This window comes from Cololabis saira, chromosome 8, assembly GCF_033807715.1.
Source record: "Cololabis saira isolate AMF1-May2022 chromosome 8, fColSai1.1, whole genome shotgun sequence".
Taxonomy (NCBI): Eukaryota; Metazoa; Chordata; class Actinopteri; order Beloniformes; family Belonidae; genus Cololabis; species Cololabis saira.
In genome coordinates, this window is record NC_084594.1 from 33,720,058 (window position 1) to 33,745,844 (window position 25,787).

General features: G+C 42.5%; 1 protein-coding gene and 1 non-coding gene across 2 annotated transcripts in view; one reads left to right on the top strand and one right to left on the bottom strand.

Annotated features, from left to right (window-relative positions):
• The window catches only part of synpra (synaptoporin a), a 52,249-nt gene that overhangs the window by 2,576 nt on the left and 23,886 nt on the right, over positions 1 to 25,787 (top strand). The gene's annotated exons all lie outside the window — the stretch shown is intronic.
• Positions 7,330 to 7,401, bottom strand: trnaq-uug (transfer RNA glutamine (anticodon UUG)). Its single transcript has one exon. It is a non-coding gene; the product is annotated as a tRNA-Gln (tRNA).

Here is a 25,787-nt window from a genome sequence, read left to right on the forward strand (position 1 = left end):
CTATCTATCTATCTATCTATCTATCTATCTATCTATCTATCTAAAAAAAGCAAATAAAAAAAGCAGATTATAACTGTTTAATTAGAATTGAAGAGAATTGGAATTGAAATTGCTGATCCTCACTAGTTAAAAGGACTGATTTAGGGTCAGAATCAGGTTAAGATTGATTCAGGAATGTAGTTGTGAAGATTTGCATTATAATATGGGGATAGGGAATCCATTTTGTCAGTGGTGTGCCCCTACAACATGCATGCACTTTGTGTGTGCATGTGCATGTGCGCGTGCATGTGTGTGTGTGTGTGTGTGTGTGTGTGTGTGTGTGTGTGTGTGTGTGTGTGTGTGTGTGTGTGTGTGTGTGTGTGTGTGTGTGTCTACACACAGTGCTGTACAGGCTCTTGGTCTGCTTGGCAAGTTGTCAGTTGCTGGCGTCTTCTGCTCCAAACAGCTGTAAGGTCCCCTCCTCTCCACCGTTGACCAACTCATGCAGAAGCTGTCCTTTGAGATGTGCCCAAACTCTTCACTGCTTTTGTCTTCATGCTTATGCATGTGTGTTTGAGGAAGAGACAGAAAGAGGCAAAAAGAAGGGGGGAATTGTGCAGTTGCTGGAGCACATGATGTATAGGATATATATTGCCAGGCTGCTGAACCATGTCACACAGTGCAATACAGTACAAGTATAATATTAGTATTTGTGAGTCATCAGCCTGAATCCAAGCTTTCGTCCTGAGTTTCATTCATGAGTAGTGGTCTTCCTCTTACCCAAGATTCATGTTGGACACTCTGATCCACAACGTATTCCTCAAACTGTCAGTGTGCAGCACTTTTTCCTTTCCTCAGGGTGTACAGAGATTTTTTTTTGTTTCTGTACACACCAGATTGACAGTTATTCCTGCCAGCTTTAGCAGCATATTTGATGTCTGTTGAAGTGTTTGCACTTCTGAATGATTACACTGCTGGACTAACCTCTTAAAATTCACATTGCTCTAAAATAAAATTGTGCACTTTGTCACTTCCACAAACAACGGCTGTCAACATCTGCTCTAGCTTATGTGAATTCATTTTAGTGCACTGTGAGATGAAACCGCCTTCAAAACTGCTGCCAGCTGACTTTTTAATGATTTCAGCTGTTTTGTTTTCAAAATGTAAATCCTCTTTCAAAGGACATTTTTAATGTTAGAACTATTTTTTTCACGTATATGAACTAAAAAAAGATTAAAGCTAGTTTAAGCTTATTTATATTTTTCCACTTTTCTCCGATTATTTTCACTCTTAACTGAATATATTTAGGTGCAGGCGTTTACACTTACCAATATAAATCTAAAACTTTTTGACTAATAAATGATAGAATATCAAATAACAATTAAAGCTGCAAGCAGCGATGAACGGGCCCTCGCACTCATGGCCACCGTCCCCCATAAGCATATCAGACATGACACCACCCACGACTTCCTATGTCAAATCAGTCAAAAGTTATAGCAGAAAATAGGGACAACCAATCAGAAGAAGGGGCTGGGCTAATTTTCACCAATTATGGTCAAGGACTCAATACCGAGTCCGATGACATGACCCACGACTCTTTATGTCAAACCATTCAAAAGTTATGGCAGAGAAAAGTATTTTAGGGGGCGCTGTTGAGCCGTTAGGCCACGCCCATTAATGCAAACCATGAAATATCAAATTTATCGCCAGGCCTGGCTTGCATGCGAAATTTGGTGACTTTTGGGGAACTATCAAATATGCACCAATGAGATGAAGGGGGGGCGCACGTTTTGGCGTATAGTATCGCCACGGTAACACTTTTGAAAGAGAAAAGTAATGCGCGTAGTCACAGGATGAAGTCGCATATTTTGATGTATAACACATCTGGGTTCACGATACGGTTCGGGCCGTATTAATTCTCGAAGGAATGGCATAAATTGCTCCAAAATTATGCGATTAATTCAGAATGTTCAAAATGGCCGACTTCCTGTTCGGTTTCGGCCATGGCGCCAAGAGACTTTTCTTTAAGTTGCGACATGATACAGGTGTGTACCGATTTTCGTTCATGTACGTCAAACCGTATTGTGGGGCTTGAGGCACAAAGTTTTTTCTGTCTGAACCAATCAAATGAAGGGTGGGCACGCTTTTTGGCGTCTAGCGTCGCCACGGTAACGCTTTTGAAAGAGAAAAGTAATGCGTGGTGTCGCAGGATGGAGACGCACATTTTGATGTATAACACACCTGGGTGCACATTAAGGTTCGGGACGTATTAATTGCCGAAGGAATGCCATAAATTGCGCCAAAATTACACAATTTATTCAAAATAGCAGACTTCCTGTTCGGTTTCGGCCATGGCGCCAAGAGACTTTTCTTTAAGTTTTGCCATGATACAGGTGTGTACCGATTTTCGTGCATGTACGTCAAACCGTATTGTGGGGCTTGAAGCACAAAGTTTTCTAGGGGGCGCTGTTGAGCCATTTTGCCACGCCCATTACAGTTTTTCTCAGTCGCTTTGGTGCTATTCTCAGATCACTCTTAACATTTGCACAACACTTAGTGCATTTCTCAGAACAATTATCACAAACTGCAAAACCTAGTGGATGACCTGCAAAAGCGCGTCACTTGCTCAAAATGGATTGTCTATCCCTCAAAAGCAAGTACTCATGTCAATGAAACTGCCAGTGTCGTCAAAATGAGAAGTCCTGTCACCATCGTTTATGAGCATGATAGTCAAATGGCTTTGTCATGTTTTCATTAGGACACTATATTCTCTAAGAGTTTTCTAATGTAAAAAAAAAGGTCAGGACTTGGTGACACTACCTGAAAATGCTCAAGGCAGAACTATACACTACTTGTACAGCCATTTGAAAACTACAGTAAAGTTACACATTGCTGTAGTTAGGGGAGTAACTGAGTACAAGACACTGAATATGTATGTTTCACATTTTTACTGTATGCTCTTTGCAATTCTACAGCATTGTGCAAAAGAAAAATACACTACAGTCACTAATTTACTGTAGAACAAACATAAGAAACACCTTTTTGGTAAAGCTGTGCACAAATGTGAACAATACACTATAGCAGTACATATTCTAACTGAACATAGGTACAGTAAATCATTCTGGCACATCCAGACGTTCCTGTCTGTCTGGCCACATATTTTCATCTACATCACAACGGATATCATCCCTTGCAATGCAATGAGGAAAGTATCTTCTGGAGTGGCGAATCCACCCTCTGCATGAATCTGCTGTGATGTCGTCACATGCTGCATCCATGGCTGCTAGCAGGGCCATTTGTGTATGTGGACGCCGGTCATAAACCTTCCACCTCCAAGCTGAAAAAAACTCCTCAATCGGATTAAGGAATGGGGAGTAGGGAGGGAGATACTCGACCAGCATCCTGTCATCATGTGCAGCAAACCACTGCCTGACCAGAGGTGAAAGGTGAAAACGGACATTATCCCATACAACCACATAATTGCTCTGTTGGCCTCCACCCCTCTCATTCTCGGGGATTATATCCCTGTAAAGAGAGTCTAAAAAAGGGAGCAGGTGTTGTGTATCATATGGACCAATGCGTGGGATATGGGTGAGGACTCCATTCTCCGAGATGGCTGCACACATTGTGATATTTCCTCCGCGTTGGCCTGGGATGTCAGTGGTTGCAACTAAATGCTTCACACACCTCCTCATGAGTGAAAACTGAAGTTCACCTGAGAGCAATTGTTCAATTTAGAGAGATTTCCAGGAAAAAATGATAAAGAAAGGTATTACAGTAAATTAGCTTGACACAATTTGATAACTTGTTCAACAATTTTGTATGTAATGACTAAAGCAATGAAATGAGGACTATTAGTTTTTTAGGAAATGACTATTCAGCGTCCATAAGTATAGTTCATTTTGACTGACATGACATAAACAAATGATAATGTTGTAAAACAGTAGAGAATTGTATGAGAGCAACTGATACATGTCCAAAAGCATTTGCAATTTGTTCAGAGGAAGGAGAAACTGCTACTATGATGTGGACAAAGGACTACATGTTGTGGAGGTTGAACTAATAGTTATGAGAACTTTCATTCTGATCTGAGAATAGCACCAAAGCGACTGAGAAAAACTGTAATGCAAACCATTAAATATAAAATTTTTCACCAGGCCTGACTTGCGTGCAAAATTTGGTGACTTTTTGGGCACGTTTAGGGGGGCAAAAAGGCCCTCCTTTCGTCATAAGAAAGAAAAAGAAAGAAAAGAAAAAATTCCTACAGATACAATAGGGCCTTCGCACTGTAAGTGCTCAGGCCCTAATAAAACTTAACATATTAACGACGAATCCTGTGCAGGGTCACAGGTTGTCTCCTTTGGTTATCATAAATCTTAAGGAATACATTTAAACTCCTCATCCTGTAAGTGTATATCCCGTAATACCGTCTTAAAATAAAAAACGCCAGTAAAATGAATAAATAAAGAAATTATATTTTGACTGTTGGTCAATATGACACAGATCATGAGAGTAATCTTATAGACATAATATTATGATAAAAAACCCTATGGCCCTCTATGGCTATTGGTACATGATTTATTGTACACTAAAAAAAATGTCAATATAACACAATTCTGTCCCTTTGCTTGAGGCTTGAATGAAACCGTCACCCAGTGAGCTGCAGGATCAGGCTTCCCCTTAATTCCTCCTATCAAGCTTCACATCATTCTAAATGGTTGTGGTCCAGAGTAGGTTGTACAGAGGGGTGACAGTGATAAAACAAAAAGGGAATATCGTATGAGAGGTTTGACCCCGACCCACTAAAACTAGCTGATTTGGACAACGGTGCTGTTGTTCTGTATTCCTGTTTTGAATTGAACTTTCGAAAAACAGGGCAAAATATGTAGCCTTTAAGAAACCTTAAAAGGGAATGCTTGTCGTTGTTTTAAGGGATACTCTTCACCTTTTACTAGTTAGTAACAATCCTAAGCTTTCAATAGGAAGCAAAATCCCATGAATCGGAACAATTTTGAGTTAAAACTGTATGTATATTTTAAAGAATTACTTGGCAGATTTCGATTTCAGATACTTTTTTTTTTTTACATGTATGATATGCCGATACTAATTTTTGCCGGTTGTGATTTTCTTAAGAACTTCAATTACCCAATTTTTCAAACTAATTATATTATTGTTTTTGTTGACATTTTAAAATTAGTAGTAGAAATTGTAGTTATATAGTAGTTATATAGTCACTTGCTACCATGTATGATTTGTTCTTATTATATTTTAACATTCGGTCATAAAACAGGACTTTATAACTTGCGTGTGTTCAGTGACTGGGGCCAGAGTGAACTGTAGTTTCTCTCCAGGGTTGATGAACCTCTGAAGCCCCTTCAGCAGCTTGGTTTTAGCAATTCATTTTTTTGTTCATCAGGTGAATTTATATAAAATGTATTGTTTTATATGCATTCGCCTCTTTAAATTCCATGTCAAAATGCTCAACTTTGCATCAGAGTCAGAGATATGCATATTTACAGCCTGGTTCAAAATTTTAGTCTCCATAACTAGATTTTGCATCCGTCTGATACGTCAGGTGAATGAATAATAATCAATTAATAAATACATTTTCCCCTAGTAATCCCAAATTGGGGATATTAATTATCTGCATTTAACCCATCTCTAGTCAAACTAGGAGCATTGGTCTGCCATTTGCACAGGGCCCAGGGAGGAAGTTAAGGGCCTTGCTCAGGGGCCCAAAGTGGTTGCAATCCAGGGGATTGAACCTGGGTCCTCCAGACCCCAACCCTCCTCTGTAACCACTAGGCTACCACTCCTAAAAAAAACAATGTTTACTATCTAGTGTAAACTACAGTCTTTCAAAGGTTTGATATTGGCAGTGGTGGGTTTGAACTCATGCCTCTTCTGAGAGTGGAGCCTAAAGCCAGTGCCTTAAACCGCTCGGCCACTCTAACACTAGAACCACTGATTGACATGAGGTGGGTGTGTTCCAGTTGGCTTCCCGGGCATTGTGTGCCTTGCTTTCATATTGAATGAACCCCCGTTCATATTGAGCAGGCATAAAACGGACCCTAATGAAATCATTAATAAAGTGAAGTTGACCTGCCAGTTACTGATCAGGATGAAAATTGGTCCATTCCAGTCCCCAGCTGATCCAGCGATGTATTGCCAATACGTCTGCAGCATCAAAGCCATTACTGTTCTCTGAAAGGGCAAGTAGTGACGTCAGAAAAAAATGTTATTTTACAGTAAGTCTTTGACTAGTCCAAAAAATGTAATTTTACTAAAGTTATAATGTAGATGGGACTCTACAGATAAAATGAGGTAATTTGAACTTTGTGCGTGTAGAGGGTTTGTTCAGGAATATCCCTCCATGCGCTGATACGTAGTCATAACTCTCTAGAATTTTCTTTTAATGCAAATAATCTTATCTGTTTTTCTTTCTTTGCTGTGCTGTGCTGACCAACCTGATTATTTGTCTGTAGGCCTGACCCAAACAAATCATAGCCAGGAAATCCCACACCAGATTAAACTAGTTCTGAGCAGAGCAGAATTAAAATCAAATGCATCACCGATTTTTCCACTTGTTTGATTTTGATTTGATTTGATTTATTCACACACACACACATGTGAATTGGTCTCCTGGAGAAGCTATCAAAAGCTAATGGTAGGAGCCAATGAACATAAATACATATGTGAACAAACATACGTTTCCCTGCCTCTCTCCCCGTCTGTGTCTGTTTAGATATTATATTTTGTTCAGTTATGTGTCAAAGTGTAGGCTTCAAGAGATTGTTCCTAAACATTTGCAGGGCAATTTTAAACACACACACACACACACACACACACACACACACACACACACACACACACACACACACACACACACACAGAGATTGGCGACAGCTGTTGACAGATATCACAAGAGACTTGTCAGGTCAAACATCTGCTTTTCAACACACTGAAATAACAGTTTGTAGAGGCCACAGGGGTGGTGAAAAAACACACCCTTTAAATGCTGAAATAAGATACAATTATGGGAATCTGGGCACCAATCACTTCAGATGCGTTACTTCAGGATACAAAAAAATGTGTCCTCTGTATCTCTAGTTAGACCAGGAGTGCCGTTTTTCCAGCACTTGGGGAGCAATTAAGATTAATGCTCAGGGGCCAAAAGCCATTCAAAGGGGAGTTGAACCTAGGTCCTTTCAGGAACAAGCCCACATCTGTAACCACTAGTCTACCACTCCCCAAACCATTGATCTGCATTTCCCCTTTGTAAATTTCCTGTTTAATCCAAGTTACGGTAATAAAAATTTTGCGATGACGGTATTTTAACCCAATAGAATGAGGTCCCACCGAGATTTGAACTCGGATCACTGGATTCAAAGTCCAGAGTGCTAACCATTACACCATGGGACCATTACCATACTCTGTTTTGCACTGTTTTAATTCCTGGCGTAAAATTAGTGCTTTTACTCTTTTGTCTGACGAATTTTGTGTTTTTTCCTAATCAAATTAATGCAGTCCTCTAAAAAAACAAGTACCATGTATGTTTTTCCACAAAATAATTCAATTCAATTAAATTTTATTTGTATAGCGTCAATTACAACAGAAGCTGTTTCTAGGCGCTTTCCAGAGACCCAGAACATGAGGGACGTTTCCGAAAAGTCTTAAAGCTGGCAAGATGTCTTTTGTGCAACATCCACCCCATCCAAGGGAATCTTCTCTGCTGCGGGAATATCTGTTCTGAGAAGAGAGCAAGCCTCTCAGGAGACGGTGTTGAGATGGTGACTTTCCTGAGTTTGTATAAACTCTAATTGTCATAAACCTCCCATAGTTGGAACTTCAAATAGACACTGCAATACCACAGAATGCTGTGGCTGTTTGTTTGTGGCAAATGCACTTTTATTTTTATTAAGGAAAAGTTTTCAGGCATTTTTTTTCTTTTTGATTCTAAACATAGTACAAATGTCACAAGTCACACCTGTGGGATTGATTCACAGATTAAGAGTGAGTGATTTGCTTTGTAGTGCTTGCTTTACATAGATTTTTATATACAGGACTGTCTCAGAAAATTTGAATATTGTGATAAAGTTCTTTATTTTCTGTAATGCAATTAAAAAAACAAAAATGTCATACATTCTGGATTCATTACAAATCAACTGAAATATTGCAAGCCTTTTATTATTTTAATATTGCTGATTATGGTTTACAGTTTAAGATCAAGATTCCCAGAATATTCTAATTTTTTGAGATAGGATATTTTAGTTTTCTTAAGCTGTAAGCCATGATCAGCAATATTAAAATAATAAAAGGCTTACAATATTTCAGTTGATTTGTAATGAATCCAGAATGTATGACATTTTTGTTTTTCTAATTGCATTACAGAAAATCTAAATATTCTAATTTTCTGAGACAGTCCTGTACATTAGCACTTTGCCAGTCTTTTGGTTTAAAATGGATTAAAAAAAATCTCTATAAGCATTTTCTTTTTTTAACAATATCTTTATAGATTTTTTATTCACACACAGGATATTATTATAAAAAACATTTCACAACAACTTTTAACTTAACAGTCTTAACCCCCCCCATCACAGCGCGTCCTTACCAGCCCCCCAGTCTCGCGCTCAGCAGGCACGCCGACTTTTTCCAGTGTCCAGCCGCGGTACTGCAACAAAAAATCCCATGGGGCCCAGAAAGCTTTTTTCCCATAGACCGCAATAGTAAAAGAGAAGCCTCTAAAACTGTTCACAGGACACCTCCAGCTGTAATCACCGGCAATTACTAATTTTTGTATTCTATATTTTTAAGTCATGGACTTTATATCCGTCAAAGATGTTTTATGACGGCCAGAAAAGTCAAAGAAAAGTCTCTTTCTGGGCGTGACGTCACGGATGACGTCACAGCCGTGTCCGTGCATTCCACGGATGTTTTATATTAATATATATTATGTAATTATATTATATTAATACATTAATCATATATGTGATGCTATACATGTAATAATATACATGAATTAATATATTATTTTAATACATATTATATTAATACTCGTTCTCATTGCCCCGGGGCATGATGGGAGGGCCCAGAGCATCATGGGAGGTGACTCAACTGCGCATGCTCTATGGGCCCGTGTACACGGAAGTAAACCAGGAAGTCCGAGATTTTTTCGGCGGATGCGCTGGCTGAGCAGAATGCATTGAAATGAATGGGCGGCCATTTTTGGCACAGTATCCAGTTATATAATACATCCATGGTCCTTACTCCCCCTCCATGCTCGTTGCGGCGGTGGGTTGGGCAGGAAGAGATGGAAGGATCAGCTTTACTGAACAAACCCCGACACGTCTTGTCAAAATGTCCAAGAAGCAAGCGCCATTAAGTAATTATTTTGGCGTTCCACCACCACCAACTACAAATAGACGCTGTTGTGCAACTCATAGGTAGCTTGGCTGTCCAGTTATCAAGGCTAATGATAATTCTATTAAAGAATTATTAATAATTAATAAAGTTGACTATTTATCAAATTGTATTATCAAAAATGATAATTCTCGTAGGGGCACCACCGCCGGGGCCTTACTTCCGGTGGGATTCGATAACTAACAGCAGAAAATCAGTCTCATTATGATTTGAATTATCCTGCAGAACAGCAAATCTTACAGAATAACAGTGAAGGCGTGATATCCGAACACTAGGCTCTGCTTAAACAAATCAATTTGTGACCAAATCTTGCATGAAATAACAACCACTCATAAAGAAATCAATCAGAGTTTATTTACATACGGGTATCAAAAGAGATGTAAATAAGTACCCGAATAAATCTGATGGCACACGACATTATTATAAAACCATTAACTAACAAGAAAAACAACAATCAATAAAATGAAACATAAACGTTAAATGCATGGAATAAAAAGAAAAGGATCAAAAGTAATAATAATAAAGATGATAAAGAACACAATAATGATAACGTACAGTAATACGCATACAGTAATCTCATTAAACATAAGTTCAGCTTTACACCGTTCTAACTGACTGATCGCCCAAACGCCACCTCACGTCTCCTCTGGATTCTGGATCTGCGGGCTCTGTCGGTGGTGACCGGGTTCCTGCCGGGGGTTCCTGGTGTCGGAGAGGTCCGGTTCAGCTTTGACCCCACCGCCGATCGCTTCTGGCGGGGATGCTCCGATAGCGAGCGGTCCCTCAGTCTCTGTCCTGCTCCTACTTCAAAAAGAAAAGGGCAACAGTTGCTGCAGCGGCGCCTCACGCCGGCTCTCTGGTCCTGACCGCGGCCTCAACACCGGCCTCGATGCGACGGGGGGGCCGGTTCCTCCCTCGGAACGTCGGCTCACGTCCCGTGTGTGTCGCCGGGCTGCGGGAGGGGTTCGCGGGTCCAAGGCTGGAGCTTCTACGGCGGGTTCTGGCGGAGCAATCGTCCTGGACGCACGGTCCCTGGTGTGGGGAAAGTGCTCAAAGAGGAAGAAAGGAGTTAGCAGACAGAGAGTTGAGAGCGCCGCGCTCTGGTATCGGATTTTACGCCCGGCCTGTTAATGCAGGTCCGGAACGGCTCCCCCCCCACCCCAGGCTCTCGGGGAGTAGATGCGGCAGCGGCTGCACCGTCGGCAGGCACGTCTTGTCCGGTCCGCTGGCTGAGGGAGAGAGTGAGCACTGGGCAGGAAGGGAGCTTTTGAGTTTCGCGGGCTGCGTGATGTCACCAGCCCCTGGCAAGTGATTGGGTGCTTCCCGCTTTTGGGCTTGGGGCGGTTTTACTGAGGGGGACAGTCCCCCCCTTCAGGGCTCGCTTCCTGGGGCTCCATTTAGTCTGACCCCCCCTGGTGTCGTCACCCCAGGGAGTCTGTCCCTGGTCCCTTTGCGTTGTCTTTTCCTTTGTTCCTCCAGGTCTGGCAGGAACCCTGCTGGGTTTGTGGGGGCTATACTGCGCCTGACCCCCCTCCCAGGTGTCGTAAACCCCATGGAGTCTGTTATCTGGTCTGGAGTCATGCAGCATAAACTTTGGCTTGGCTTCGGCCCTTTACTGGCCCAAGAGAAATGTTCACCCACTCACATATGTCATGAATTCATAATCATATTAGTCCAATAGTCCAACATCCCCCCTTAGATTAGACGGCGGGAATGCAGGGTCTGGTTGTCAAATCTAACAACAGTGCAACAGTCCATGAGATGCAGTCCTGGTTGGCAGAGGGGTACAGTACTTAAGAGTTCAGAGGTTAGCATAGCGTGGGAGGCTTTGTCTGGGCAGATCAGAATCATCTATGCAACGGTGTAAGAGTATGAAAATGAACAAAACACATTCAAATAATACAAAAATGGTTAACTCGCATAATACAGTGACATCACTTCTTAAGGTGAGGTAGATAAACATAAGGGAAAAACTGGAAAGAAAAGGGGAGGTTCGTTGGATTACAGACCCTTTATACGTAACTGCCAGCAGCAGACCAGGCTCAGTGGGTGTCTACTACGTGTTAATCCCTTGGCAGAGCGGTGCTGAGGAAGGAAACGGATAGGAGGGGGTCTGTCCCGTAACAGAACCGACCTCGGGTAACGGAAGAATGAAGTCTCGTTCCCTATTTGGTACTCTCGAGAGGACGTACGATCATGGTAAGGCCCGGTGCCTTCAGCGCCGGCGTCTGTGTTCCTTTGTGCCCATGCAAAAGTCGACCGAGGGTGGTCACGCAGGTCTGTCACATACTGGCGCGCGGTGCTGGCGGAGGCGACACTAACATTGTCAGGCGGGTACAACGGGTGAAGTGGCAACTTCATTTGCTGACCAGCCGTCCGTTCGAGTGGTGTCATCGCAACCGAGCGGTGTGGCGTGGACCTGACGACCCTGAGATCTAGCAGCATGTGGACGAGAGTTAGATTAGCTCGTTTGATCTGACGTGGGGATCGGGTGTCAAAGGGAGCTGTCATGACATTTAAGGCCAAATGTGTGATTCTGTCCGGACCACCCAACCGGGGAGCCCCCCGGCGGCTGAAAACATGGCTCAGGAGGAGGACAGTAATCACCCATTTGGTAAACCAGCAGGTGGCAGCGAGGAGATAACGGTTCCCTCCCAAGGATTTCGGGACCGTCCCCCCACGGTCCACCCGCAAGTGTGACCCTGAAACTGTCATGCGTGCGCGTGCTGCAGTCTCCACTATTTGGGAGCTGCACAAACCTGACCCCCCCCTTTCCCACGAGGGCAAGAAGGGGGTGTGGTTGACGAGGGGTACCTGGCTGACCTTTCGGTCCCCGTCCCCTGGGGGCGGGGGTTCTGGTTCCGGATTCGGTCCCAGAGGGGGCATGACGTGGGGCAAAGCACCGGCCTGCCAATCTAAAGACAAGAGTCCCTCACGACCTTCAAGTGGTCTCGGGGCCCCCGAGAATGGCACGGCATCTAAGGAGAAAACGTAGGCGGGACTTATGGGTCTGACCCCGGGACCGGTATCTAGGAAAGCAAGGACACAAACACAGCTGTTAAGAACTGATGAGCAATCAACACGCCGATCCGGTCCATTACGGACCAGTTTACCGAGGGAAATCAGAGAAGGGGGGCGTGCGCCTGCACGCGCTGCCCTGTCCACCCCCACCATGCAGATCCTGGCCACGGCTGGGGGGGTGGGTCCGCCTAGTCATTCTATCGGTGGCCTGGTGCCCCGGTCCTCAGGGGGCCCGGAGGAGCGAGGTGGTTTAATTAATCCCTCGAGGGCCTGGCACACGTCCTCAATGAGGTCATCTTTGTGGCGCTTCCGTCTATTTTTAATGTATTTCGGCGCAGCGGTTTCATACTCGTCATACTGTCTGGCCGGGTAGTTAGACCCCCCTTCGTCATGCTGCTCTAACCTGTACTGTGGTTGGTACTCTGACTGACCTGGCGGCGGGCGAGGCTGGTAGTGGTCCCTGGAACCTGGTTCAGGTCCAGTCCAGGCACGGAAAACCTCGTCTCCGAACTCTACGTGACGGTTCTCAGTTCTCTGGACTGCAAGCACCTCGGTATCGCGCTCAGGGGCCCTCGCTGGTCGCGCCCTAGCTTCCCAGGCAATCTGTGCGTACCTTCTGATGTCCCGCATCTGTAGGTCCCTAGTTTTACAGTACATGGTTACATTATACTTTATGCTATCGTGAAGGTTATGCAGGAAAAGGGACTTAAATGCCTGCTCCTCCTCTAAACCTGGGGCGTTGCACCCCTGGAAGTAGGCAGCCCGAAGTCGCCAGTAGTAATCTCTCGGTTGTTCGGACCTCGTTTGTTTGATCGCAAAAGCGCCGAAGGTGGCGGATGCCCGATCAGAAAATATCGAGTATTCTTCACGCAGCGCCTGACATAAAGCTGAATAGCGATCTCTTGTGTCGGGGTGCAGGGTCTCCAGTAAAACATGCACGCTTCTGGAAGTAGTCTTCCAGATTAATTTAATTTTCTCCCGGGAAGTTGCTCCCGGGAGGTCGAGCAAGCATCGTTCAACCTCCCTCAAATAGTCATCAATGTTAGATCCTTTGATGTGGGGGTCAAAACGCTCTATGTCTCTCGCCAGAGACTCTATTTGGCGCGTGCGAAGACCGTGCCCGTAGAACGGAGCTGGTCCATCATTTTCATCATCTGAGCTTTCCCAGTGATGGCGCCCCCTGTAACGTGGGGGGGGACGTTCTCTCCGATAGGGCGGAGACGGGGTCCTCTGCCGTGAGCTGAGGACCGAGCGGTAACCCCGAGTGGGTTCCGGCTCGAAAAACAGCGGGTCATCCGAGGCATAGCGACGACTTCGACTCGGCCAGGGATTTGAATCAAATTCTCTCCGATATTGTACGCCCTGACCGCGGCTCCTCCCTGGAGGGATCATTTCTGGGCTAACCGTGCGCCTTTCCGCTGCCAGCTGTCTGGCCTGCGGTCGGAGGTAAGGGTATTCGGGGGATCGTGAGTTAGCAGCCGGTCCCGAAGGCAGTCCAGCTGTTGAAGCTGGTCCTGCGTTCGGGGCCCTCTGCGCAGGGGGACCCTCGGCGTCCGATGATTCGTCTTCGATTTGTGCTCGAGCCGCAGCTAAGAGGCCCCTCAAGCTTCCAACCGCTTTCTGCAAATCACAATTTTCCAGCCTCTCTGCCTCATATTTCTCTCGCCACTCGTTAATTCTATCCCCGTGCTCCGCCGCCTGCAGTTCTGCCTTACATTGCCCTAATAAGGCCAGCTGGCCCAAAATGTCGGCTTTAAGGAGTTTTTTGGTCGGGTTTTTAGCAAAGTTAACGAGCTCCACTATCTTCTCCTCGCAGGTTTGGAGGTTATAGCTATTTATCGTAAACAGTTCTTCTCTAGGTATTTCCATCATACGTGCAATTACTTCTTGAGTGTCGGAAAAAGTGACGCTGGGGGAAGCCTCGGCTTCCCCTTCATGGTTACCTGAGCTACTCATCGCGCGTCTGGCCAGGGGACCAGGGACTGAAGGGTACCTGGCGAAAAGCTTCCTATTCAAACGGAACTTGCCTGATGGTCCTCCTTAGTCAACCTCTGGTCACCTCTGCTGGCTCTGCGTCCAAATGCGATGAGTTTCCTGCCCTGTACACCACACGCAGCGCGAACCGGACACCAGTGTTTCGCTTGCGACTCTGCCAAGAGATTAACACTCAGTAATGAAGTAGATTCACGTTATCACCCAGATTAGGAGGAATGAGACAATAAATGAAGCATGAGAGACTGAACCAACTCTGATCTGTGCCTCAAAGCAGTTGGGTTCTTGGTTATCATAAACAGAATTGAGATAACCTTGGAAGCACAAAAAAAACAAAAGAGAATCAATAAGGTGGATTAAAATTTAAATGCCACCAAATTAAAGATTCAATTTAACAAACACGGTAGAAATTAATCCGAAAGATTAATAACTCACATGGGGTAATCCCGACAAAGTTCTATTAATAGAATTTAAAGAACTTGAAGCAAAACCAACCATTAGTTTCCATGGAACCTGGTTGCAAGAGGAAATTACTCAAACAGATTCACAAACATTGAGTGATAGAAAAAGTTCAGGTTAATAAAATTAACAGAACTTAAAGCAAACCCAACCATTACCTTCAGTGAAGCAAGGTTGCAGAGGAAATCAATCACAAGATTGATAATCGTGTGATGAAAAATAAAAGTTCAAATTAATAAAATTAAAGAACTTAACAAAGCAATCACCCTTTAGTGAGGCGAGGTTGCCATTAGAACAGGGATGTTTTAAAATAACCGTAGGAATCAGATAATGAGGGGGGAAGAAAAATAAAAATATTTTCTTTCCCGATCAAAATTAATGTTCTGTTATTTCATACAAACTGGTCACAAATATCGTTTCGAGAGAGCCTCACACGGGGCACCATTTATGTTGTGCAACTCATAGGTAGCTTGGCTGTCCAGTTATCAAGGCTAATGATAATTCTATTAAAGAATTATTAATAATTAATAAAGTTGACTATTTATCAAATTGTATTATCAAAAATGATAATTCTCGTAGGGGCACCACCGCCGGGGCGTTACTTCCGGTGGGATTCGATAACTAACAGCAGAAAATCAGTCTCATTATGATTTGAATTATCCTGCAGAACAGCAAATCTTACAGAATAACAGTGAAGGCGTGATATCCGAACACTAGGCTCTGCTTAAACAAATCAATTTGTGACCAAATCTTGCATGAAATAACAACCACTCATAAAGAAATCAATCAGAGTTTATTTACATACGGGTATCAAAAGAGATGTAAATAAGTACCCGAATAAATCTGATGGCACACGACATTATTATAAAACCATTAACTAACAAGAAAAACAACAATCAATAAAATGAAACATAAACGTTAAATGCATGGAATAAAAAGAAAAGGATCAAAAGTAATAATAATAAAGATGATAAAGAACACAATAATGATAACGTACAGTAATACGCATACAGTAATCTCATTAAACATAAGTTCAGCTTTACACCGTTCTAACTGACTGATCGCCCAAACGCCACCTCACGTCTCCTCTGGATTCTGGATCTGCGGGCTCTGTCGGTGGTGACCGGGTTCCTGCCGGGGGTTCCTGGTGTCGGAGAGGTCCGGTTCAGCTTTGACCCCACCGCCGATCGCTTCTGGCGGGGATGCTCCGATAGCGAGCGGTCCCTCAGTCTCTGTCCTGCTCCTACTTCAAAAAGAAAAGGGCAACAGTTGCTGCAGCGGCGCCTCACGCCGGCTCTCTGGTCCTGACCGCGGCCTCAACACCGGCCTCGATGCGACGGGGGGGCCGGTTCCTCCCTCGGAACGTCGGCTCACGTCCCGTGTGTGTCGCCGGGCTGCGGGAGGGGTTCGCGGGTCCAAGGCTGGAGCTTCTACGGCGGGTTCTGGCGGAGCAATCGTCCTGGACGCACGGTCCCTGGTGTGGGGAAAGTGCTCAAAGAGGAAGAAAGGAGTTAGCAGACAGAGAGTTGAGAGCGCCGCGCTCTGGTATCGGATTTTACGCCCGGCCTGTTAATGCAGGTCCGGAACGGCTCCCCCCCCACCCCAGGCTCTCGGGGAGTAGATGCGGCAGCGGCTGCACCGTCGGCAGGCACGTCTTGTCCGGTCCGCTGGCTGAGGGAGAGAGTGAGCACTGGGCAGGAAGGGAGCTTTTGAGTTTCGCGGGCTGCGTGATGTCACCAGCCCCTGGCAAGTGATTGGGTGCTTCCCGCTTTTGGGCTTGGGGCGGTTTTACTGAGGGGGACAGTCCCCCCCTTCAGGGCTCGCTTCCTGGGGCTCCATTTAGTCTGACCCTCCCTGGTGTCGTCACCCCAGGGAGTCTGTCCCTGGTCCCTTTGCGTTGTCTTTTCCTTTGTTCCTCCAGGTCTGGCAGGAACCCTGCTGGGTTTGTGGGGGCTATACTGCGCCTGACCCCCCTCCCAGGTGTCGTAAACCCCATGGAGTCTGTTATCTGGTCTGGAGTCATGCAGCATAAACTTTGGCTTGGCTTCGGCCCTTTACTGGCCCAAGAGAAATGTTCACCCACTCACATATGTCATGAATTCATAATCATATTAGTCCAATAGTCCAACAACGCCAAACTGAACCACTATCCGAATCAAACAGAAAACGTGTGTTCGCCGAGAAGTGGCTGCATGATGTTACGCGGCGACGTTCCCACGTATCCTACCCCGTAAGCTCTGCGTTGGTGCAACGCGGAACCATAAATCAGCCAGTGTCCGTCACTGCGTGCAGCAGTTTCCTGCACCAGCAAGACGCTGCTCTCTGATTATGGCTCAAAGTTTATGAAAACCCCAAATAAAAAATAAATTAGAGAATATTTTATGAAATCAATAAACAATTCCATCATCAAAATTATAACATATAAAGGTTCAACATATCTTGCTTTGCATGTTATAAGACTACGTAATATATTAGTTTCACCTTTTAAGTTGAATTATTGAGATAGATTAACTTTTACACCATATTCTAGTTGAATTATTGAAATAAATTAACTTTTACACCATATTCTAGTTGAATTATTGAAATAGGTTAACTTTTACACCAAATTCTAGTTGAATTATTGAAATAAGTTAACTTTTACACCATATTCTAGTTGAATTATTGAAATAAGTTAACTTTTACACCATATTCTAGTTGAATTATTGAAATAAGTTAACTTTTACACCATATTCTTCACCTGAAGCAATATTCTACACCTTGGCTGATGTGGACATATCATAGGAGGCTATTTCAATGTTATTAAAGTATAAAGTTCAATGCTATTAAAGAACACGTTTTTTTCATGTAAAATAAACACATTTTTATGCAGTTTAGAAGTTTTGGGGCTTTTTTTTGGCTCCTGCGCTGCTGAAATCGGGGCGTCCTTTATTTTTATTTCTGAAAGTTGGAAACCCTAGGTGCAAAATATGCCATGAGCATCCCAATCTGGCTGATAAAAACTGTAACTTTTATACTGACTCTACAGACTAACACGCACCATAATTTGTTAATTCATCTTTATAAGTGAATAAATATCGTTTTGCCTATAACTTATTCCTGCATCCCTCTTTTATCGATCCGGCGAGACGGGTCACCGCGTTTTTGGAGCCCCAAGTCACATATCCAGGGGCTCCTCTGAGCACCAGACCAAAATAATTATGTGCAGCCCTGGCAATAATCCTTTTTGCCTGCAATACAGCAAAATCAATAAATGTATGTTCGTGGGGTTTCAAATTGAGATCTGCTGGATATAGATGCAGCAATAACAATGTAGGGCCCAGTGGAATATTATTACAGGACAGGATAAGCATGGTTTTATTAATTACCTCCCTCCAGAACTTTTTAATTTTTTCATATTCCCAGACACAGTGCACAAATGTTCCCTGAACCTCATTGCATTTGAAAAAATTGTCAGGTATATTACTGTTATATTTATTTAATTTGACAGGAGTTGTATATATCTGCATTAACCAATTATATTGGAGTAGTTTTAGATTTGTATTTGCTGTTTGTTTCTGAGATTTTTCACATATTATTTTCCAGTCATCTTCTGAAAAGTACTCTTTTAAGGCCGCCCTCACAAGTTTAGTCAATGAGGTTTCATTGGAGCCAAATGCAAGCTTGTTAACATTGATGAAATCAAACCCCTATTATTGCAATTCTTTGTGATAGTCTCTTTTAGTAGTGATAGTACAGGAATACCCACTGATTGGTTTTGTATAGAAGAATAAGCATTTTCATGTATGTTTTGTATCAGGGGTAACCTAATCAGCAGTGTATTACAAGACATATTTTTTTTTTTTTTTTTTTTTTTTTTTTTGATATATTATATTTTATTGCATGGTTCAACTTTACAGTAAATTACCACCCGCTGTGGTTGCCAGAATTTCATTGCAAAAACGCATAAGGCATTACAGTTGGTTGACATAGATTTTACAATCAAAACCGGCTTGGTACATTACGAAGGAAATAACAAATAAAGCACATTGTAAACCCATGTATAGCCTTGTGTTGATAAACTTTGAGAAACTGCTTTTGCATTTACACATTCTCTGTGAAAAACAGATTGAACTGATCCAATAACTTGTCCAGTGTACTCACAAAGCAGTATTGAGATCTTGAAAAACCAGCATGAGGGAGGGATGAACAGCAAGAGGGAGGGAGGAGGTGCCACATCTACCTCTGGATCTCAGGCTGCCGATAGGTCCCCTTTAAAGGGGACCTATTGTGAAAAACAATTTTTTTCTTGCTTTAACATATATAAAGTGGTCTCCCCTCAGCCTGCCAACTCAGAAAAGGAGGAAAGCAACCAAATTCTGCAGTGTCTGTACAGCCCGATCCATCCAGTGTCATGTGACTTTTACAAGCCGTTCAGATTCTGCTCCCGTCGTTACGTAACGACGGGCGCGATTTACATAGGTTGGCCTCCGATGCGTGAAACCACGCCCACAACTAACTCCGCCGGCCGGAGCTTCCGCCATTTTTTCGTAGCGGTGTATCACGTCATTCAGGCAGCCAATCAGCACAGTTCCTCATTATCATAGCCCCGCCCACTCAGAATCCCGCATAGATAATGAGGTTAGAGAATGGGAAGATAAAGACATGGCTTAGAGACTGAATTTCTAATTTATTTAGCAAAAACAATCAAAAGCTTGTTTCTTAAGACATTCAAGGCCTGTTTAAAATAGGTATTAGATGCCATAATAGGTCCCCTTTAAAATAGCAGATTATGATACTTTTAAAGACTCTTTCTTTGCTTGTCCCCTCTGTTCTGCATTTGGTTCCTCATTCAGCTTCACATATGACATTGTTAGCATGTAACAAAAAAGTATAGGTTCTCTAGATGTATGTAAACATGATTTCACAAACATTCCAATCATGACGTGATCTTAAAATAAATTTGGCCCTGCATGTTCAGGGACACCTCTGAGCTTTTGTGACATGGACTTTCTTGCCCCATCAGGTCTTAGCTGGACCTTTGTTTCCAGCTCAACCCTGGGACGATAGCCTGTCATCTTTGTTTTTGAGAAGAAAAGGTTTAACTGTCCTTTCCTGTAGGTGGACATGTCTGTGACACACACACACACACACACACACACACACACACACACACACACACACACACACACACACACACACACACACACACACACACACACACACACACACACACACACACACACTGTACAGAGACTACTGCCCTCGTGCAGGCAGCACAGGCTGGAGTCTCGGCCTCTTGCACTTTGTTGCTGTCTTTTCCTCTCTCTCTACCCGTTTCCTGTCCACCTACTTTCAATAAAGGCCACTCAGTCCACACAATCTTGAAAAAAAAACAGCCACATGTCAAGGATGGGTACAGGTGTTCAGGGACTACTTGAGCATTATGAAATAATGAAATGTCAAACGGACACAGTCATCAGTCCACATTATTCTTCATAATCCTTTGACATTAAACCAACAGTGGAAACCAGTTAGAACATAAAACACCCAAGCTCTATATCTATTGCTTTTTTAAATTAGTTTTACCCACAAGCATATTCTAGTTCCTTCACATCTTGGCATATGAAACATCTGTATTTTAATATGATTGGACAAAACTTACTATTGAGTTTCATATGGTCTTTAGATTAAACCTTGTCAAAAATCCCTAGTTCTTAACATTTATCCCACCTTCCTCCACAGTGGCTTGATTATACAGTATCTACAAGGTCACCTGAATAAATGGGCACTGAAACCCCATGGAAACTGGAAGGGCAATAAGAAAGGGCACTGGCCATCGACTTTTCCTACCTTCACTTGTCTGATGCTTAAAAATAACTCTCCCACTATTCACACCTTGAGAATTACTCGAGAATAATTGTAGCTGATCCGCTATCCAACCCAAGAGGGCTTTCTTGGAGCATATTCACATGCTTTGGGCTCAAACTTGAGTTGGAAAAAAAGAAAGTACACATGAGAGCAAAATGCTCACCTCTATATAGGGCTGCACAGTGAATTCAAATTCAAACCACAATTTTAAATAATGCAATTAGTAAATTGCAAATGCTTCAGTTATACTATACATTATACAATACAACTTGTCTGACAAAGGCTGAAAACAGCTGCTCACTGGTTTTGGAGTGAAGTATCATTCTTATACTAGTCACACAAGCCAGCCGAAAGCAGCCCAGCCCACATGAATAAGTAAGGGAAGCATAACATTAAATTGTAACCTTCCTAGAAATGGCCACTGTTCAAACTTAGATAAACATCAGTCCAAAAGAGAAGCAGGACTTCTATCTTATGGAAGTATTTTAGATTTAATAATGGAGATGTACAGCACAAAAGGGCCTTGTGCTTAACATGAGATAACTAACTCACCTCTTGGCTAAAAACAGTTCAGTTAAAAGCAGTTCCTCGACTGACTGATAGAGGGTGGCTTCAAAAGCGAGTCAATCTACTTTGACCTCCATGTTAAAATGTTCCACTTTAAAGCAGAAATAATCATATTTACAGCCCGGTTCAAAAACTGCTGGGATTTGAGCCCCTGGGTAGCACAGTAGTTAAAGCAAGTGGTCCATGTATTGAGCCTACAGTCCTCCTGTAGAGGTCACAGGTTCAAATCCCAGCCTGCAGTCCTTTGCTGCATGTCATTCCCATTCTCTCTCTCTACCCCCTTCCTGTCTAAACTTTGAATAAAGGCCACTGGAGCCCCAAATATCTTATATGATTGTTTGGCAGTCGGCTCAGCCAATCGCTGGCTGTTATATCTACTTTATCTGTAATCGTCTTGCTACCGCCGTAGAGTCAATGTATCAAACAGAGTATCTCGCTGTAAAGGTCTGAGGGGAGATCTGCAGGTATTTCTGTGGGTTTTGGCTGAAGGAGCTGTGAGCAAAGCTGACTATGATTGATGTGCAGTAGGCGTGTTCCCGAGGGCTTGCTGAGTGACAGGGCTGCATTTTGTACGAAGGAAAACGGGCTTCAAACCTGGTCTTCAGAAACCAATGGGTCATGTGACCGAATGCTTCGTCCATTGTTATATACAGTCTACGTATTGCCATAGTATTGTCCTTTTTCGTGAAATATAACAAAACTTATACAGTTAAAGTAAAATACAGAGCGTGTGCATGACGTCATCACGCAAATTTGTCAGACGTTAGCAGAACCGTTAACGGAATCGATAGGCAGATGGGTTAGTAGGAACCGGTTTATACTTTGAGAACCGGTCTCGCGGTGTATAAATATGAATGGATGAATGAATGGTTTATTTCGGACAGAATACATTGAAACATTTACATGTTCGTTTCACAAATAAAATAAAAGGTAAATAGAAATGTCCGAAAAAGGAGTAGGCTGAAGCCAAGCCTTATTAGAGCCTATCCTGTGCAGTGTATATCATTCGGTGGATGATAATACACAAATAAGAAAAGAAATATATAAAAAGAAAACAAAGAGAAACTGTCATTGCATTATATTATATAAAAATAGTAAAACCAATAATGCAAAAAGGGGTATATAGTGGTGCTATTTTCATGTTAATCTATAATAGGCTATACCAACATACTTAACACATTTCTTTATAACTGTTTATCGTTTTATATTTAAACATTTTTTTGAAAACATAAATTAAGGTACACATTCTTAAATCATTATCACAGCAATTCCACAATTTCACACCTTTCACGGAAACACAGTTTTCTTTACTTTTGCTTCTTCCCCATGCCTTCTTAAACATACCTGTGTGCCTTAGTTCATATTTACTCTTTTGGATTTGGAACGGCCTCTGAGAACATCTTGGGAGGAGATTATGATGTGCTTTATATATAAACAATAAGGTTTGAAGGTTAACTAGATCCCAGAATTTTAATGTATTTAAATTAATAAATAAAGCATTGGTTGGCGCCAGGTACTCTGCTCCCATAATTATACGTACTATTCTTTTTTGTAGTAAAAATATGGGCATGAGATTGGTTTTATAGGTGTTTCCCCACACTTCCACACAATATGTCATGTATGGGACTATAAGGGAACAATATAGCAGGTAATGTGATTTTTTATTTAAATATTGCTGATGTAGGGACAATACGTCGTTCTACACGCCCACATATCTTATAGTTACGTTACATGGATAACACCTTCCGACTCGCCTTCCCTCCCCTGAACTCGCCTTCAGGAACGGGGTGGCAAATAGCACGACTAGGGTCGGGTTTAGCACGCATTGGGTTGTTACCCAACCTGTGCTAAACGTGTTTCTTTCGGGTCAAGCCTGATTTATGCTTCTATGCAGTAACTATGCACTTAGCCTATGTTGAATAAACATTGTTGTTTTCATTTTTTTGCTCTGTAAATACACCATCAAACACTATATAGCAGCATTGCAGCTTGCAGTGCTGAGCTTCCTTTTGCTTACTTTCTATATGTAACTCAGACATTTCATTGGAGTAAATGAAGGATGTATTGTGTGGGTTGGCACTTATCAAAGTTGAGCATAAATGATTGTCACTGAAATTGCAGCAGTTTGTCTTTCTACTGGCTTGAAAATAATGAGAAGTAGGGGGAAACACGAAGAACAAGAACTACAAAGCAGCAGTCACATTTCTTTCAGTCTGTGTTGACCAAGCGCCAAAAATCTATTCAGCTTTAACTCAGTTCATATTTATTTATATACAGTAGAGCCAAATCACCCCAAATGTCATCTCAAGGCACTTCAACCCTGCTTCAGAGAAAGATTTTGGTCCCCGTAGCTACATCCAGGTTGAGTTTTGGGGGAGCTTGTTGTCACTGCTAGCTTTGATTGACATAAAGTGGGTGTGCATTATGACACTTCACACTGTGAGGAAAAACAGGCTTCAAAACCAATCTTCAGAAAACATACGGTTTACAGGATAGTTTCCCGTGATGATGGTGTGTGGACACTAGTGATGCACTGAAATGGAAATTTGTGGCCGAAACCGAAACCGAAAATAATAATAAACACTTGGCCGAATACCGAGTAATACCGAACAATGCTTCTTCGCAGTTTTTCATTTATTTTGCCAATTTTTTCACCATTGCATAAATCAAATAAATGTGCAGTGAAATACCCGCCAGTCACAATTTGTCTTTCTGTACTTATTGTAATTTTTCTCATAATCCTTTTTCATTTTCTCCCGTTGAATCCAGTTAATCGGGTCGCGGTGGGGCTGATCTCCGCAATTTGAAGCCTTGTATAATAATTGTACAAATCTGGGTTATTTTCTTGGAGGATCTCGTCATATCAGACAGTGAGGGTTCATCACCGCATCGGTAGTACGGCCCCTTTTCTCTGCGCTCTCTCCCCGATTTCCTCCGCTGTGCGTCCCGCCACCGTCTCCATCACCAAGCGGCTTTCCCAAATCCAAATCAGCCTGGATGATTTCTCGTTTCCTCTGCTTTTTCCCCACATCCAAGTAATGATCTGACATGCTGACATTTACCACTGCACGCCCCTCACTCCACGCTGTTCGCTCTTTGATTGCGTCATCTAAACATGCCGTTATTAATTGTTTGGTTTTTTTCCCCACTTATTCCACTGAACACCGAAAGTGTTTTTTTGCTATTTTCGGCCGAACAATTTCGGTTACCGAACATTCGGTGCATCACTAGTGGACACTATTTGTTTGAAGCTTAAACCACGCTTCAAATTAGGAGGGAGAGATTTAACTGGGCTGTGTTGGATACAGAGAGGCTCTCTTGTCATGGGAGTATAAGCAGCCACTAAATATTTACTGAAGCAAAAGTCTGACAACTGTACACAGACATATGGTATTCTTTGCTCTCCTTTGTGAACAGTTTTGGAGTGGAGTAGGCGGTTGTTTGACTAATGTAGGTGCCCCTTGTAGGTGAAATTAAGAAGGTAATGCAAAATGAATCAAATCTTTTCAAACTAACTGTAAAACCTTAAAATTACTTTTTTTACCCATCAAGGTCAGTCATGGCGATCCTAACTGCTGTTAAACAAAAGTTCAATTCAAGTGTATCTGTCTGCTTGCCCCACTGTGCTTCCACTTCAAACCTGTGTTTGTCATTTGGTTTTGTACTTATAGACAGGGTCAATTTTCACAAAATCAGAACCCCGAAGGCATTTTGCGAATATTTATAACTGACAACATTTCTAGGGGTATTAAAGAGTGCTGAATCCAAATCTGCTGTATATGAAGCTCAAAAATGTCCCAAAATGCCTCAAAATTGAGAAATCCAACATGGCTGCAACTGCCAGGCTGAAATCTATTTTCCAGTATATCTTTTTGACTAAACAAGGTACAAACATGAATTAAATTTTTTCTACATTTTATATTGCTCTTTTTTTTATTATTTAGCTATTTATTGGTTATTTCTGTTTTAATTTTTTGTATAAACCGTTGAGCGTGTGTGTGTTTGGCTGCTGCACAATTGAATTTCTCCTCTGGGAGATCAATAAAGTCTTCTATTCTATTCTATTCTATTCTATTCTATTCTATTCTATTCTATTCTATTCTCTTCTAAATGTACTTTTGTAAGTTTTCCTACATGGGCAATTCAATGCCATATTCAGAATTGAGATGTAATGTGAAGAAACTGCTTAGATATTGCAAAAATAGTTGTTTTTAACTATGAATAATTACTCAGTCATAAACAATCATAAACAGTAATAGCTTCTCAGACAACAGCAATGCTGAGACTGACAACAGACGATGAAGACGATGAGTACACACACACAGAGTGCACAAAGAGTAGAATGGAAAGAGATGACGTGCATGAAAGCAGGTTATGTCTATCATTAAAAGAGCACGGTGTGTTTCAAGATGGTGGGGACACACTCAAGAACATAATCAACAAGGACGTGGTCACACCCCCGATTCAAGAATCTCTGCTTGGTGGAGAACACCTTGGACAAG